The 13377-nt window shown below is 40.3% G+C and overlaps 1 protein-coding gene across 6 annotated transcripts in view; it reads left to right on the forward strand.

Annotated features, from left to right (window-relative positions):
- The window catches only part of DOCK3 (dedicator of cytokinesis 3), a 597238-nt gene that overhangs the window by 345331 nt on the left and 238530 nt on the right, over positions 1-13377 (forward strand). The window lies entirely within an intron of this gene.

Below are 13377 nucleotides of genomic sequence, written 5' to 3' on the forward strand. Positions count from 1 at the left end.
TTTCTGCTGTATTGGTTGTGATCTCTCCTCTTTCATTCTTGATTTTATTTATTTGGGTCCTTTTCTCTTACTTTTTGATCAACCTGGATAGTGGTTTATCAATTTTGTTAATTATTTCAAAGAACCAGCTTCTGGTTTCATTGATCTGTTCTATGTTCTAGTGTTTTTTTTTATTTTGTTTTGTTTTTTGTTTGGTTTGGTTTGGTTTGGTGTGGTTTCAATAACACTGATTTCTGCTCTAATCTTTATTATTTCCTGTCTTCTGCTGGTTTGGGGTTTTATTTTGTTCTTTTGCCAGCTCTTTAAGGTGTAAGGTTAGGTTGTGTATCTGAGACCTTTCCTCCTTCTTTAGGAAGGCCTGGATTGCTATATACTTTCGTTTTATGACTGCCTTTGCTGTGTCCCAGAGGTTTTGGGCTGTGGTGTTATCCTTTTCATAGGCTTCCATGTACTTTTTAACTTCCTCTTTAACTTCTTGGTTGGCCTGTTCATTCTTTAGTAGGATGTTCTTTAGTCTCCCAAGTATTTGTTACCTTTCCAAATTTTTTCTTGTGGTTGATTTCGAGTTTCATAGCGTGATATGAAAATATGCATGGTATGATCTCGACCTTTTTGTACTTGCTGAGGGCTGATTTGTGTCCAGGTATGTGGTCTATTCTGGAGAAAGTTCCATGTGCACTGAGGAAGAATGTATATTTCGCTACTTTAGGTTGAAATGTTCTGAGTATATCTGTTAAGTCCATCTGGTCCAATGTGTCATTCAAAGCCATTGTTTCCTTGTTGATTTTCTGGTTAGATGATCTGTCCATTGTTGTAGGTGGGGTGTTGAAGTCCCCTACTATTATGGTATTATTATCAATGAGTTTCATTATATTTGTGATTAATTTATATATTTGGGTTTTCACACATTTGGAGCATAAATGTTTAAAATTTTTAGGTCTTCTTGGTGGATAGACCCCTTAATTATGATATAATGCCCTTCTTCATCTCTTGACACAGTCTTTATTTTAAACTCTAGACTGTCTGATAGAAGTATGGCTACTCCGGCTTTCTTTTGTTGACCATTAGCATGATAGATGGTTCTCTATCCCCTTATTTTTATTATGAAGTATTGATTTGATTTAGAGCATTTAGTCCGTTGTAGTTGATTGGAACATTTAGTCCATTGACGTTTAGAATGAGTATTGAAAGATAGGAATTTATTGTCATTGTGTTTCTTGTAGAGTTGGAGTTTCTGGTAGTGTTCTCTTGGTGTTTCTAGTGTTTATTGCTTTTTGTTTGTATGTATTATTATTATTATTATTATTATTTATTTATTTATTTAATTTTTAAAATCTTTTCTCACCTGAGAGAGTCCCCTTTAAAGTTTCTTGCAAGGCTGGTTTAGTGGTCACAAACTCCTTTAATTTTTGTTTGGGAAACTTTTAATCTCTTCTTCTATTTTGAAGAGAGCCTTGCTGGATAAAGAATTCTTGGCTGCAAATTTTTCTAATTCAGCATATTGAATATATCCTGCCACTCCTTTCTGGCCTGCCAAGTTTCTGTTGATAGGTCTGCTGCAAACCTCATCTGTCTTCCCTTGTAAGTTAAGGAATTCTTTTTCACTTGCTGCTTTAATGATTCTTTCCTTGCCTGAGTATTTTGTGAATTTGACTATGATATACCTTGTTGATGGTCAGCTTTTGTTGAATCTAAAGGGAGTCCTCTTTGCTTCCTGGATTTTGATGTCTGTGTCTTTCCCCAGGTCAGGAAAGTTTCCTGCTATGATTTGCTCACATAACCCCGCTACCCCTTTTTCTCTCTCTTCCTCTTCTGGGACCCCTATGATTCTGATGTTCCTTTTTAATGAGTCACTGATTTCTCTAATTCTTAAATCGTGCTCTTTTGCCTTAGTCTCCCTCTTTTTTTTCTACTTCATTATTCTCCATAAGTTTGTCCTCTACATCGCTGATTCTCTGCTGTGCCTCATCCATCCTTGCCACCACGGCATCCATTAGAGATTGCAGCTCAGTTATAGCATTTTTTACTTCATCCTGACTAGCTTTTACTTCTTTTATCTCTGCAGAAAGGAATTCTAATCTATTTTCGACCCCAGCTAGTATTCTTATTATCGTGATTCTAAATTCTGGTTCAGACATCTTGCTTGTATCTGTGTTGGTTAAGTCCCTGGCTGTTGTTTCTTTCTGCTCTTTCTTTTGGGGTGAATTCCTTTGTTTCATCATTTTGAAGAAGAAAAAGAATGAATGAGGTTAAAAATAATTAAAATTAAAAAATTAAAATTAAACAATTAAAAACAACACACACACACACACACACAAAGTCAAATAAAGGATGCTAGATCCTAGGTGTGTTTTGGTCTGGGTGTTGAAAGGGGCTTGATAGATTAGAGAAGAAAGGGGGGGAAGGAAAACGTTTGAAAAGTTGAAAAAATGAATACAGTGAAATAAACTGAAATGGTTGAAGTAAAACAGAATTTGAAAATTTTTCAATAAAGTAAAAAATATAGTAGGAAAAATTTAAGAAAATTATTTTTATTGTTTTTTATTGTTCCCTTCATTTTTATTTCTCTCACATAAAAGGACAGTTTTTTCAATATGAAATTTATTGTCAAATTGGTTTCCATACAACACCCAGTGCTCATCCCAACAGGTGCCATCCTCAATGCCCATCACCCACTTTCCCCTCCCTCCCACCCCCCATCAACCCTCAGTTTGTTCTCAGTTTTTAAGAGTGTCTTATGGTTTGCTTCATTCCCTCTGTGTAACTTTTTATTTACCTGTTCCCCTTCCCTCTGGTCTTCTGTTAAGTTTCTCAGGACCTACATAAGAGTGAAAAAATAAGGTATCTGTCTTTCTCTGCATCACTTATTTCACTTAGCATAACACTCTCCAGTTCCATCCACGTTGCAACAAAAGGCCATATTTCATTCTTTCTCACTGCCGCATAGTATTCCATTGTGTACATAAACTACAATTTCTTCACCCATTCATCAGTTGATGGACATTTAGGCTGTTTCCACAATTTGGCTGTTGTTGAAACTACTGATATAAACATTGGGGTACAAGTGCCCCTATGCATCAGCACTCCTGTATCTCTTGGGTAAATTCCTAGCAGTGCTATTTCTGGGTCATAGGGTAGGTCTATTTTTAATTTTGTGAGGAACCTCCACACTGTTTTCCAGAGTGGCTGCACCAGTTTGCATTCCCACCTACAGTGCAAGAGGGTTCCCGTTTCTCCACATGCTCTCCAGCATCTATAGTCTCCTGATTTGTTCATTTTAGCCACTCTGACTGGTGTGAGGTGATATCTCAGTGTAGTTTTGATCTGTATTGCCCTGATGAGGAGCGATGTTGAGCATCTTTTCATGTGCCTGTTGGCCATCCGGATGTCTTCTTTAGAGAAGTGTCTATTCATGTTTTCTGCCCATTTCTTCACTGGATTATTTGCTTTTCGGGTGTGGAGTTTGGGGAGTTCTTTATAGATTTTGGATACTAGCCCTTTGTCCGATATGTCATTTGCAAATACCTTTTCCCATTGTGTTGGTTACCTTTTAGTTATGTTGATTGTTTCCTTTGCTGTGCAGAAGCTTTTTGTCTTCATGAGGTCCCAATAGTTCATTTTTGCTTTTAATTCCCTTGCCTTTGTGGATGTGACAAGTAAGAAATTGGTGTGGCTGAGGTCAGAGTGGTCTTTTCCTGTTTTCTCCTCTAGGGTTTTGATGGTTTCCTGTCTCACATTCAGGTCCTTCATCCATTTTGAGTTTATTTTTGTGAATGGTGTGAGAAAGTGGTCTAGTTTCAACCTTCTGCATGTTGCTGTCCAGTTCTCCCAGCACCATTTGTTAAAGAGACTGTCCTTTTTCCACTGGATATTCTTTCCTGTTTTGTCAAAGATTAGTTGGCCATACTTTTGTGAGTCCAATTCTGGAGTCTCTATTCTATTCCATTGGTCTATGTGTCTCTTTTTGTGCCAATACTATGATGTCTTGAGGATTACAGCTTTGTAGTAGAGGCTAAAGTCTGGGATTCTTATGCCTCCCATTTTGGTTTTCTTCTTCAATATTACTTTGGCTGTTCGGGATCTTTTGTGGTTCCATACAGATTTTAGGATTGCTTGTTCTAGCTTTAAGAAGAATGCTGGTGCAATTTTGATTGGGATTGAAATTGAAAATAAAAATAATTTTTTTCTCTTTCTGTATTCAATAAAAAGAAAAGAAATGAAAAAGGAAAAAAGAAAAGAAAATTGAATAGATGGACCAGCAAACAGAATGAAATACGATTGAAATTACATTGTTTTCCCCTAGAAGTCAAAGTACGTGTGCTCCTGAAGAGCAAGGTTGGCCCAGTTGGGCAGGGCTTAGTGTAATGGCTTTGTTCTCCACTAGATTGCACTGCGTAGCTTACTGGGGTGGATCGTTGTGGGGTTTGTAGGTGTGTATGCGCATGTGCAGGAGTGGTGAAAATGGCATCACCCAGCTACCCCAGTCTCTCGTAATGGAACTCTGTTCTCCCTGATCAGCAATCATGCAACCGTCCTTTGCCTCCAAATTCAGTCAGCTTCCCGCTTTTACACTGTGACCAGACTGTAAGGTTGCCAGTGAGCACCTCCCTCCTGAGTTTTATCTCAGATACAGCTGTTTTTCCTGACCCCTTACTGCTGAGGGACTGCGACTTTGACCTGTTTTGCTCCTCTGCGGGAGGGTCTCACCGAGCAATGACTGGGTGCCTGCTGCACCCAGGAACGTTCGCGGGACCATGCTGCTGCCAATGCCTAGAGACTGAAGCTGAGTGCCAGCCTGCCCCAGAAAAAGTTCACGCGATTGTGTAGCAGAAGGATTTCAGGGATTATGGAGAATCACAACACACATCTGGTACCAGGCTTCATCCTTAACAACCTTGTTCCAGCACCAGCAAATGTGGTTGTTCTCTGGGGTCTACTGGGGCCTTTGCCTGTGGGGGTGCCACACAGCCTCTACCAAATGTCCTCCCAGTAGGGGAACTGCCTCTCCCTTTGTGGCCCAAGGATCCTCGGACTTCACTCTGCTCCTGGGGATTAGCCCTTCTTACCAGAGCACTGCCAGGCATTGAGCTGCAGAGTTTCAGACTCTGATCTTCCCCTGTTTACAGGGTCTTAATGAAATCTAAACCCTCTCTTTTTTCTTTTCTCCCTTTTTAGTTCAGTCTCTGTGGCTGTTTCCACTTTTCCACTTTCTCTCCAGCTGCTTTTGGGGGGTTCTTTTCCCATACTCTCCCCGATCTCCATCCTCTCTCCACAAGCAAAAACAGCCCCCTGCCCTCTGCAGCTTCTCTCTCCCCCATTCACCTTTCTGCACTGCATACCTTCTGAGTTCTGTGGTTCAGATTGTGCATATTGTTGTGTTATTCCTCAAATCAGTTTTCTAGGTGTGCAGGATGGTTTAGTGTTGATCTAACTGTATTTCATGGACGTGAGACACAAAAAAAAACCTTCCATGCTGTTCTGCCATCTTGGCTCCTCCTCTGGTGATGTTCTTGCGGCCTTTCTAGTCTCTCTTGCTTTTGGTCTGTTTTGTTTGTTTATTCTCAACTCAAAGAGTACCCCTTAATACTTCTTGTAGGAATTGTTTAGTGGTAATGAACTCCTTATTTTTTGTTTGTCAGGGAAACTGTTTATCTCTCCTTCCATTCTGAATGACAGCCTTGCTGGTTAAAGAATTCTTGGCTAGATATTTTTCCATTCAGCACATTGAATATATCCTGCCACTCCTTTCTGGCCTGCCAAATTTCTGTGGACAGATTTGCTACAAATCTTATGTCTTCCCTTGTAGGTTAAGTACTTTTTTCCCCTTCTTGCTTTCATGATTCTTTGTCTGTGTATTTTGTGAATTTGACTATGATATGCCTTGGTGATGGTTGGTTTTTGTTGAATCTAATGGGAGTTCTCTGTGTTTCTTCTATTTTGATGTCTGTGTCCTTCCCCAGATTAAGAAAGTTTTCAGCTATAATTTGCTCACATAAACCTTCTTCCCCTTTTACTCTCTCTCTTCATATTCTGGGATTCCTTTGAAATGACTGTTACTGTCATGGATTTTTCTAAGTCTTGTTTATGTCATGATTTTTTGCCTTTGCTTCCCTCTTCTTTCTGCTTCATTATTTTCCATAATTTTATCTTCTGTATCACTGTTTCACTGCTATGCTTCACCCATCCTTGCCATCATGAATCCATTCCAGATTGTGTCTCCATTATAGCATTTTTAATTTTGGCCTGACTGGATTTTAGTTCTTTAGCTTTGCATAAAGGGATCCTCTGGTGTCTTCTATGCTTTTTTCAACCCTAGCTGTCTAGTTCACACATCTTACTTATACCTATGTTGATTAAATCAGGGCCATCATTTCTTCCAGTTCTTTTTTTGAGGGTGAATCCCTACTCTTGTCATTTTGGAGGAAAAAAAGAAATTAATAAAACTAAAAATTAAAATTAAAAAACTAAAAAAACACAAAACAATCAAATAAAGGAAGCTAGATTGTATATGTATTTCTGTCAGCTTTTTGAGAGAAGCTTGATAGGAAAGAGAGAAAAGAGAAAGGAAAAAGTTAAAAATATTTTTAAATTAAAAAGATTTTAAATAATAAAATAGAATTTAGAAATAACAAATTCTAGGGGCGCCTGGGTGGCTTAGTCGGTTGAGCATGCGACTACGGCTCAGGTCATGATCTCATAGCTTGTGATTTCGAGCCCCGCATCGGACTCTGTCTCACAGCTCAGAGCCTGGAACCTGCTTTGGATTCTGTGTCTCCCTCTCTCTCTGCCCCTAACCCACTCGCATTCTGTCTTTATCTCTCAAAAATAAATAAACATTAAAAATTTTTTTTAATAAAATTAACAAAAATTTTATTTTATTTATTTTATTTTTTTTAGTTTTTTTTTAGTATATGAAATTTATTGTCAAATTGGTTTCCATACAATACCCAGTGCTCATCTCAAAAGATGCCCTCTTCAATGCCCATCACCTACCATTCCCTCCCTCCAACCCCCCCATCAACCCTCAGTTTGTTCTCAGTATTTAAGAGTCTCTTATGCTTTGGCTCTCGCTCCCACTCTAACCTCTTTTTTTCTTTTGTTTTTCCTTCCCCTCCCCCATGGTCTTCTGTTAAGTTTCTCAGGATCCACAAAAGAGTGAAAACATATGGTATCTGTCTTTCTCTGTATGGCTTATTTCACTTAGCATCACACTTTCCAGTTCCATCCACATTGCTACAATGGGCCATATTTCATTCTTTCTCATTGCCATGTAGTACTCCATTGTGCATATAAACCACAATTTCTTTATCCATTCATCAGTTGATGGACATTTAGGCTGTTTCCACAATTTGGCTAAAGTTGAGAGTGCTGCTATAAACATTGGGGTACAAGTGCCCCTATGCATCAGTACTCCTGTATCCCTTGGGTAAATTCCTAGCAGTGCTATTGCTGGGTCATAGGGTAGGTCTATTTTTAATTTTGTGAGGAACCTCCACACTGTTTTCCAGAGCGGCTGCACCAGTTTGCATTCTCACCAACAGTGCAAGAGGGTTCCCGTTTCTCCACATGCTCTCCAGCATCTATAGTCTCCTGATTTGTTCATTTTAGCCACTCTGACTGGTGTGAGGTGATATCTCAGTGTAGTTTTGATCTGTATTGCCCTGATGAGGAGCGATGTTGAGCATCTTTTCATGTGCCTGTTGGCCATCCGGATGTCTTCTTTAGAGAAGTGTCTATTCATGTTTTCTGCCCATTTCTTCACTGGATTATTTGCTTTTCGGGTGTGGAGTTTGGGGAGTTCTTTATAGATTTTGGATACTAGCCCTTTGTCCGATATGTCATTTGCAAATACCTTTTCCCATTGTGTTGGTTACCTTTTAGTTATGTTGATTGTTTCCTTTGCTGTGCAGAAGCTTTTTGTCTTCATGAGGTCCCAATAGTTCATTTTTGCTTTTAATTCCCTTGCCTTTGTGGATGTGACAAGTAAGAAATTGGTGTGGCTGAGGTCAGAGTGGTCTTTTCCTGTTTTCTCCTCTAGGGTTTTGATGGTTTCCTGTCTCACATTCAGGTCCTTCATCCATTTTGAGTTTATTTTTGTGAATGGTGTGAGAAAGTGGTCTAGTTTCAACCTTCTGCATGTTGCTGTCCAGTTCTCCCAGCACCATTTGTTAAAGAGACTGTCCTTTTTCCATTGGATATTCTTTCCTGCTTTGTCAAATATTAGTTGGCCATACGTTTATGGTTCTAGTTCTGGGGTTTCTATTCTATTCCATTGGTCTATGTGTCTGTTTTTGTGCCAATACCATGCTGTCTTGAGGATTACAGCTTTGTAGTAGAGGCTAAAGTCTGGGATTGTGATGCCTCCTGCCTTGGTCTTCTTCTTGAAAATTACTTGGGCTATTCGGGGCCTTTGGTGGTTCCATACAAATTTTAGGATTGCTTGTTCTAGCTTCGAGAAGAATGCTGGTGCAATTTTGATTGGGATTGCATTGAATGTGTAGATAGCTTTGGGTAGTATTGACATTTTAACAATATTGATTCTTCCAACCCATGAGCATGGAATGTTTTTCCATTTCTTTATATCTTTTTCCATTTCCTTCATAAGCTTTCTATAGTTTCCAGTAGACAGATCTTTTACATCTTTAGTTAGATTTATTCCTGGGTATTTTATGCTTCTTGGTGCAATTGTGAATGGGATCAGTTTCTTTATTTGTCTTTCTGTTGCTTCATTATTAGTGTATAAGAATGCAACTGATTTCTGTACACTGATTTTGTATCCTGCGACTTTGCTGAACTCATGTATCAGTTCTAGCAGACTTTTGGTGGAGTCTATCGGGATATTATCATGTCATCTGCAAAAAGTGAAAGAAAGATTGACTTCATCTTGCCAATTTTGATGCCTTTGATTTCCTTTTGTTGTCTGATTGCTGATGCTAGCACTTCCAACACTGTTAAACAACAGCGGTGAGAGTGGACATCCCTGCCATGTTCCTGATCTCAGGGGGAAAGCTCCCAGTTTTTCCCCATTGAGGATGATATTAGCTGTGGGCTTTTCATAAATGGCTTTTATGATGTTTAAGTATGTTCCTTCTATCCCGACTTTCTCGAGGGTTTTATTAAGAAAGGATGCTGAATTTTGTCAAATGCTTTTTCTGCATCGATTGCCAGGATCATACGGTTCTTATCTTTTATTAATGTGATGTATCACGTTGATTGATTTGTGAATGTTGAACCAGCCCTGCATCCCAGGAATGAATCCCACTTGATCATGGTGAATAATTCTTTTTATAAGCTGTTGAATTCGATTTGCTAGTATCTTATTGAGAGTTTTGCACCCATATTCATCAGAGATATTGCCTGCAGTTCTCTTTTTTTACTGGGTCTCTGTCTGGTTTAGGAATCAAAGTAATACTGGCTTCATAGAATGAGTCTGGAAGTTTTCCTTCAGTTTATGTTTTTTGGAATAACTTGAGAAGGATAGGTATTATCTCTGCTTTAAATGTCTGGTAGAATTCCCCAGGGAAGCCATCTGGTCCTGGACTCTTACTTTTGGGGAGATTTTTTTTTTAATATATGAAATTTATTGTCAAATTGGTTTCCATACAACACCCAGTGCTCATCCCAAAAGGTGCCCTCCTCAATACCCATCACCCACCCTCCCCTCCCTCCCACCTTGGGGAGATTTTTGATAACTGATTCAATTTCTTCGCTGGTTATGGTTCTGTTCAAGCTTTCTATTTCCTCCTGTTTGAGTTTTGGAAGTGTGTGGGTGTTTAGGAATTTGTCCATTTCTTCCAGATTGTCCAGTTGTGGGCATATAATTTTTCATAGTGTTCCCTGATAATTGCTTGTATTTCTGAGGGATTGTTTGTAATAATTCCTTTTTCATTCATGATTTTATCTATTTGGTTCGTCTCCCTTTTCTCTTTGAGAAACCTGGCTAGAGGTTTATCCCGTTTTTTTTTATTTTTCAAAAAACCAACTCTTGATTTCATTGATCTGCTCTACAGTTTTTTTAGATTCTATATTGTTTATTTCTGCTCTGACCTTTATTATTTCTCTTCTTCTGCTGGGTTTGGGGTGTCTTTGCTTTTCTGCTTCTATTTCCTTTAGGTGTGCTGTTAGATTTTGTATTTGGGATTTTTCTTGTTTCTTGAGATAGGCCTGGATTGCAATGTATTTTCCTCTCAGGACTGCCTTCGCTGCATCCCAAAGCATTTGGATTGTTGTATTTTCATTTTCGTTTGTTTCCATATATTTTTAAATTTCTTCTCTAATTGCCTGGTTGACCCATTCATTCTTTAGTAGGGTGTTCTTTAACCTCCATGCTTTTGGAGGTTTTCCAGACTTTTTCCTGTGGTTGATTTCAAGCTTCATCACATTGTGGTCCGAAAGTATGCATGGTATGATCTCAATTCTTGTATACTTATGAAGGGCTGTTTTGTGACCCAGTAGTCATCTATCTTGGAGAATGTTCCATGTGCACTGGAGAAGAAAGTATATTCTGTTGCTTTGGGATGCAGAGTTCTAAATATATCTGTCAAGTCCATCTGATCCAATGTATCATTGTTTCCTTATTTGTTTCTTTATTGACCATGTGTCTAGATGATCTATCCATTGTTGTAAGTAGGGTATTAAAGTCCCCTGCAATTACCACATTCTTATCAATAAGGTTGCTTATGTCTGTAATTGTTTTATATATTTGGGGGCTCCCGTATTTGGCGCATAGACATTTATAATTGTTAGTTCTTCTTGATGGATAGACCCTGTAATTATTATATAATGCCCTTCTTCATCTCTTGTTACAACCTTTAATTTAAAGTCTAGTTTGTCTGATATAAGTATGGCTACTCCAGCTTTCTTTTGACTTCCAGTAGCATGATAAATAGTTCTCCATCCCCTCACTTTCAATCTGAAAGTGTCTTCAGGTGTAAAATGAGTCTCTTGTAGACAACATTAGATGGGTCTTGTTTTTTTATCCATTCTGATACCCTATGTCTTTTGGTTGGCGCATTTAATCCATTTACACTCAGTGTTATTATAGAAAAATATGGGTTTAGAGTCATTGTGATGTCTGTAGGTTTCATGCTTGTAGCGATGTCTCTGGTACTTTCTCACAGGATCCCCCTTAGGATTTCTTGTAGGGCTGGTTTAGTGGTGAAGAATTCCTTCAGTTTTTGTTTGTTTGGAAGACCTTTGTCTCTCCTTCTATTCTAAATGACAGATTTGCTGGATAGAGGATTCTCGGCTGCATATTTTTTCTGTTCATCACATTGAAGTTTTCCTGCCATTCCTTTCTGGCCTGCCAAGTTTCAGTAGAGAGATCCGTCACGAGTCTTATCAGTCTCCCTTTATATGTTAGAGCACGTTTATCCCTGGCTGCTTTGAGAATTTTCTCTTTATCCTCTTATTTTGCCAGTTTGACTATGATATGTCATGCAGAAGATCAATTCAAGTTATGTCTGAAGGGAGTTCTCTGTGCCTCTTGGATTTCAGTGCCTTTTTCCTTCCCCAGATCAGGGAGGTTCTCAGCTATTATTTCTTCAAGTACACCTTCAGCACCTTTCCCTCTCTCTTCCTCCTCTGGAATACCAATTATGCGTAGATTATTTCTCTTTAGTGCATCACTTAGTTCTCTAATTTTCCCCTCATACTCCTGGATTTTTTTTATCTCTCTTTTTCTCAGCTTCTTCTTTTTCCATAATTTTATCTTCTAGTTCACCTATCCTCTCCTCTGCCTCTTCAATCCGAGCTGTGGTCGTCTCCCATTTTATTTTGCAGCTCATTAATAGCATTTTTTAGCTCCTCCTGGCTGTTCCTTAATCCCTTGATCTCTGTAGCAATAAATTCTCTGCTGTCCTTTATATTGTTTTCAAGCCCAGCGATTAATTTTATGACTATTATTCTAAATTCACTTTCTGTTATATTGTTTAAATCGCTTTTGATCAGTTCGTTAGCTGTCATTATTTCCTGGAGGTTTTTTTGAGGGGAATTCTTCTGCTTTGTCATTTTGGATAGTCCCTGGAGTGGTGCCGAACTGCAGGGCACTTCCCCTGTGCTGTCTTGAATAACTTGCATTGGTGGGCGGGGCCGCAGTCAGACCTGATGTCTGCCTCCAGCCCACCCTGGGTCTACAGTCAGACTGGTGTGCACCTTCTCTTCCCCTCTCCTAGGGGCGGGATTCACTGTGGGGTGGCGTGGCCCGTCTGGGCTACTTGCACACTGCCAGGCTTGTGGTGCTGGGGATCTGGCGTATTAGCTGGGGTGGATCGGCAAGGTGCACAGGGTCGGGAGGGCCAGGCTCAGCTCGCTTTTCCTTCGGAGATCCGCTTCAGGAGGGGCCCTGCGGCACCGGGATTGAGTCAGACCCGCCGGAGGGATGGATCCGCAGAAGCACAGCGTTGGGTGTTTGCGGGGTGCAAGCAAGTTCTGTGATGGGAACTGGTTCCCTTTGGGATTTTGGCTGGGGGCTGGGCGAGGGAGATGTTGCTGGCGAGCGCCTTTGTTCCCCGCCAGGCTGAGCTCCGTTGTCCGGGGCTCAACAACTCTCCCTCCCGTTCTCCTCCAGCCCTCCTACTCATCAAGCAGAGCTGTTAACTTATAACCTTCCAGATGTTACATCCCGCTTGCTGTCGGAAAACACTCCGTCCGGCCCCTCCGCTTTTGCAAGCCAGACTCGGGGGCTCTGCTTTGCTGGCCGGCTGCCCCTCTGCCCTGGCTCCCTCCCACCAGTCCGTGTAGTACGCATCGCCTCTCCGCCCTTCCTACCCTCTTCCGTGGGCCTTCCGTCTTGCTTGGCTCCAGAAAATCCATTGTGCTAGTCTTCTGGTGGTTTTCTGGGTTATTTAGGCAGGTGTGGGTGGTATCTAAGTGATCCACAGGATGCGGTGAGCCCAGCGTCCTCCTACGCCGCCGTCTTCCCAACAGAAATTTTAAGAAATTAAAAAAAATTTTTGTTGTTTCTGTGTCCAAGAAAGAAGAAAGAAAAAACAATGTAAGTAAAAACAGAAGCAAAGAAAATGAACAAGCAAACAGAATGAAATCCAAATGAAGCTGCATCCTGTTCCCTTAGAACTTATACTTTGGAGCACACTTTAGTCCGTAGACTAAGCAGGTGGAAGGGATTTGTTCTGATCTTCTGGGGTATGTGTCTGGAGGGCACAGGAGCATGGAGCTTGGTGTAGTGGCTCTGTTCGCCACTTGGTGGTGCTTCTTAGCTCACTGTGGTCTATCCATGAGGTAAAAGTGGCTTCACCCAGCTCTCTAGTCTCTGGCTTGGAAATTTTGTGCCCTCACAGACACACTATCAAGTACCCCTCCTTTATCTCAGGATTCCGTCAGGTCCCCACCTTTACCCTGTCTGTGTCCAAGCTGTCT

The sequence above is a fragment of the Lynx canadensis genome, chromosome A2, assembly GCF_007474595.2.
Source record: "Lynx canadensis isolate LIC74 chromosome A2, mLynCan4.pri.v2, whole genome shotgun sequence".
NCBI lineage: Eukaryota > Metazoa > Chordata > Mammalia > Carnivora > Felidae > Lynx > Lynx canadensis.